This window comes from Belonocnema kinseyi, chromosome 3, assembly GCF_010883055.1.
Source record: "Belonocnema kinseyi isolate 2016_QV_RU_SX_M_011 chromosome 3, B_treatae_v1, whole genome shotgun sequence".
NCBI classification, from domain to species: domain Eukaryota; kingdom Metazoa; phylum Arthropoda; class Insecta; order Hymenoptera; family Cynipidae; genus Belonocnema; species Belonocnema kinseyi.
In genome coordinates this window covers 12,265,910-12,271,029 of record NC_046659.1, presented here as the reverse complement: position 1 = coordinate 12,271,029, position 5,120 = coordinate 12,265,910, and the positions used below count along the sequence as shown (strand labels likewise).

Genomic DNA, 5,120 nt, shown 5'->3' with positions numbered 1-5,120 from the left:
AGGTCTTTAATATTATTAATTTTTTCATTAGCTACATTAATAATTTTAACAAAAAATAATTTTGTTTAACTTTAACAAATAATAAAATCAATAATATGAGCATAATAAATCACAAAAATATAAAGTTCGAACTGCTTACAAAATGTATCTCAAAATAAAATTTTATTCATATTAAACTACATATTTTCATGACTTTTTCTTTTTTTAAATAATAAGTAATAGTTAGACTTATTTTTTTATCTATTTTTTTTGTTCATTTACAAACGGTATCAAGCTTTTAATTATTTTTGCTTTTTCTTAATGCAATTCAATGAAAAAGACAGACCTACTTTTAGTGGCGCCATCTGTTGGATTAGTTTAACCGACAATTCCCCTCCATGGTTCGCCATGTTTATTGCATCAGCTGGTCAAATGGGTTCTCGAGTACACTTGATGTCCGAACAAAACGGTAAATACTGATGATATTTCTTGATAATCCTTTATGTTATTATGCAATGTATATTGTACTCCGCTGCGAGAAAATATAGGCTTTGCACCACACGTATGATGCAACTGCATCATCGAAGGAAAACAATTTCGCGACATAGTGTACACGTTTTAACTCCTACTCTTTGGCGTTTAATCTTTGCCATGTATGTAGGTAGGTAGTACATGTATGTAGATCTTCTAAAGAACAATCCATTTTTATTTCTTGTCAAATTTTCCTCAAAAAAAAGAAGTTAGAATAAGGTAATAAAGCATTTTGTATTTTCCACTAATAAAAAATACATCGAATCAGTGGAGAATTTTTTGTTAACAATTTTAGTTTATTTAAACATTTAAGAATATTCTTAAAAAGCTAATTATCTGCGTAAAAAATTGCGTGAAAAACGCCCTGAGACGTTTACCTATTTTCCCAGCTGATGGAATAAACATGGCGGACCATAGTACTCTCGTTTATAGAGCCTTACTGATACCGCTCAGCGATCCCAGGTCTGAAACGAGACGTGGTCCAATGCTATGACACGTCTATGCGCGTGTGAATATGGTAGGAGACGATATAAATGCCTGGGTTGCGGGCGCAACCCATTTCTCCTCTTCTGAATTTGAAAACTCGAAGGTGCACGATTGCCGGTCGGAACACTTCGGCGGTTGGTGATTTTGGAATTCATCTAGTTTGGATAAAAACTCAATTATTTGATTGAAAACTTAATTATCTTGTTGAAAATGTAACTATTTTGTAAAAAAGTCCTCTTTTCTATCAAAAGTTCAACTACTTTGTTAAAATTTTTATTTCTTTTATTTGAAGGTTCATCTCTTTCGTTGAAAATACATTTTTGAAACTGCCAATTAATCTATTCCATTTTTGGTTAAAAAATCATGTATTTTGTTAACAATTCGTCTTTCTTTGTAGAAATTAAATTGCTTTATGGAAAATTTATACTTTTTGATTAAAAATTACATTTTTCGGTTGAATTATCAACTATTAATATTTTTTGGTTGCAAAGTCGTTTTGTTGTAAATGCAACTATATTGTTAAAAATGAAAATCATAACTTTTGGATGGAAAATTCGATTATTCAATTAAAGTTGAACTACTTAGTAAAAAAATTAATTTTTTCTTATTAAGGATTCATAATTATAGTTGAAAGTTCAACTATTTGCCTTTAAATCAGGTAAAAACTTCAGCTTTTTTGTAGATAATACTCTTTTTAACTTTAAAATTAATAAATTTATTAAAATTAAATTGACCTTTTTAGTATAAATTTAATCTTTTTGGTTGAAAATGTATTATTTTTGATCAAAAATGCAATTTTTTGGTTAAAATATGAACTGTACATCTTTTGGGGTTTAAAAGACTATTATTTCACTAAGAGTTGAACTACTTTGTAAAAAAAAAATAAGTTTTTTTTAACAAGGTTTTATAATTATGGTTGAAAATTTAACTATTTGGTTGAAAGCTTACTCTTTGATTGAAAACTCATATTTTTCGCTTAAGAAATTCAACTTTTTATAGATAATTCGTCTTTTTGACTTTAAAATTAAATAATTTCGTTGAAAATTCATGTATGTTGTTTGAAAGTTGTCTTTTTTGTAAATCATTAATTTTCTTGGTCGAAAATTCATGTTATTGGTTGAGAATTTAACAACTTTATTGAAAATTTATTTTTTCGATTAAAAATTTTTTTTTATCTAAAAATGTAACTGTTCTAGGATTAATTAAAAATTAATCGTTTTTATCTGAAAATTGATCTATTCAATTTTTGGTTGTAACTTTATCCTGTACATTGTATTAGTTAAAACACCAATCATTTGATTGAAAATAATTTTAATTTGTTAAAAAGTAAACTTTTTGGTTGAAAATTGATATATTTTGTTAATTAAATTTTGTTCCTAAAATTTAAAAAACTGCAAAATAAAAAAATTTCCTTAAAATCGTCCGGATTCATTTTTTTAATTCTTAAAATGTTTTCAAATGCTCACTTAAAATTTATTTGTCAAAATAAAAAATCATTTTCAATGTTCTTAGCAATCACAACAATTTTTGTTATTCTTTTTAAATACTGTACAATTCTGAAAAAGCTTTTTTTTTAAATCTGCAAAAGTATAAATCGTGTTTCAAATTATTTGAAATAATTTCAAGTTTTAAATTAATTCTGAATCTTTTTTAAATTAAAATTGTAGCGTTTAAACTTAAAATTTAGCTCATTACAAATTTAAAAATTCAAGGCTTTCTATTTTTTACCATTCTGTTCAAATTTGTATAGTTTTTAACAGTTGTTTGTAATGGATTGTTTTAACTGAATGGTCAAATATTGCTGATAATTAACGAATTTTTCTTTTTTTAATTAAAAAATTGCCAATTGAATGGGTTAAAAATAACCAATTTTAGAGTGAAATAATATTTCAAGTCATAATTGAAAACAAATAAATTAATTTTCTAACAAATAATTGGTGTTTTAACTAATACAATTTACAGGATAAAGTTTAACCAAAAATGGAATAGTTCAATTTTCAGATAAAAGCTGTGATAAAAAATTGGATTGAACAATGAAAAAAAACGAATTTTCAACAAAATTGTTAAATTTTCAGGGGAAAAGGTAAATTTTTGACCAAGAAGATTAATGTTCTATAAAAAAAAAAGATTTTCAAACTTAACCAATATATACGATTAATTTTTAATTAATCTTATAATAGTTGCATTTTCACATAAAGATAAATAATTATTAACGGAAAAAATTTATTTTCAACAAAGTTATTGAATTGTCAACCAATGAGATGAATTTTCGACCAAGAAAATCAATGATCTACAAAAAAAGACAAATTTTAAACAAAATACATGAATTTTCAACGAAATTATTGAATTTTAAAGTCAAGAAAAGGAATTATCTACAAAAAGTTGAATTTCTTAAGCGAAAAATATGAGTTTTCAATCAAAGAGTTAAACTTTCAACCAAATTTTCAACCATAATTATAAAACCTTGTTAAAAAAAGTATTTTTTTAAAAGTAGTTCAACTTTAAGTGAAATAATCGACTTTTAAACCCAAGAAGATGTACAGTTCATATTTTAACCAAAAAATTGCATTTTTGATCAAAAATGTTATATTTTCAACCAAAAAGATTAAATTTCTACTAAAAAGGTCAATTTATTTTAATAAATTTTTAAATTTTAAAGTCAAAAAGAGTATTATCTACAAAAAAGCTGATTTTTAACCTAATTTAAAGGCAAATAGTTGAATTTTCATCCATAATTATGAATCCTTAATAAGGAAAAATTAATTTTTTTACTAAGTAGTTCAACTTTAAGTGAATAATCGAATTTTCCACCCAAAAATTATGATTTTAATTGTTATCAATATAGTTGCATTTACAACAAAACGACTTTGCAAGCAAAAAATATTTACAGTTGATAATTCAACCGAAAAATGTAATTTTTAATCAAAAAGTATAAATTTCCCATAAAGCAATTTACTTTCTACAAAGAAAGACGAGTTGTTAAGAAAATACATGATTTTTTAACCAAAAATGGTATAGATTAATTGTCAGTTTCAAAAATGTATTTTCAACGAAAGAGATGAACCTTCAAATAAATGAAATAAAAATTTTAATAATGTAGTTGAACTTTTGATAGAAAAGAGGACTTTTTACAAAATAGTTACATTTTAAACAAAATAATTAATTTTTCAATCAAATAAATGAGTTTTTATCCAAACAAGATGAATTCCAAAATCACCAATTTCTTTAATTTCTTTCAAATGCGGATAAAGATATAAATAAGACTATTATAATATAACATAATAAAATATATACATACGAGGTGTGTTAAAAAAATAAGGTGAATATGGTTTCCTCAAAAAATATTCATTTATTCCTCAATATTTATGTTGTCCCCTTCAAAGTAATCCCCCTCAGATATAATAGACTTGCGCCAACGCTTTTTCCAATCATCGAAGCATTTCTGATAATCATTTTGTGGTATAGCCTTGAGTTCTTTCAGCGATGCAGTTTTTATCTCCTCAATCGTTGAAAATCGATGTCTTTTCATGGGTCTCTTCAGTTTTGGGAAAAGAAAAAAGTCACTGGGGGCCAAATCCGGTGAGTATGGAGGCTGAGGCATAACTGTGGTGCTGTTTTTGGTCAGAGAATCTTTCACAAGCAACGATGAATGAGCAGGTGCATTATCGTGATGCAAAAGCCACGAATTGTTTCTCCAAAGTTCCGGATGTTTTTTGCGTATCGCCTCTCGCAAACATCGCATAACTTGAAGGTAATACTCCTTAGAACTCCTGATGCACTACGCCACTGTAATCAAAGAAGACATTCAGCAAAGCCTTCACATTTGACCGAACTTGACGTGCTTTTTTCGGTCTTGAAGACTCAGGATGCTTCCACTGAAACGATTGGGCTTTAGTTTCGACGTCATAACCATATACCCACGATTCATCCCCAGTTATAACCCTTTTGAGAAAATCAGGATCATTATTGACTTCATTCAACATCTCCTGAGCGATGGTCATGCGATGGATGCGATGGCATGAGCCAACCGATATGCCAACATCTTCAGCAACTTCTCTGATGGTAATTCGGCGATTTTTCAACCCACTGCTTGAACGTTTTCATCTGTTGTTGACGTGCTGGGA

The 5,120-nt window shown here is 27.1% G+C and overlaps 1 protein-coding gene across 3 annotated transcripts in view; it reads left to right on the top strand.

Moving 5' to 3' along the window:
* The first annotated feature begins 429 nt into the window (after nucleotides 1–429).
* The window catches only part of LOC117168711 (ras GTPase-activating-like protein IQGAP1), a 343,802-nt gene continuing 339,111 nt past the window's right edge, over nucleotides 430–5,120 (top strand). For 2 of the 3 annotated variants that reach the window (XM_033354418.1, XM_033354419.1), the window contains exon 1: nucleotides 430–448. The gene's annotated coding sequence lies outside the window, so the exon portion shown is untranslated. The remainder of the gene's footprint in view (nucleotides 449–5,120) is intronic. The other variant, XM_033354417.1, reaches the window with a different exon arrangement.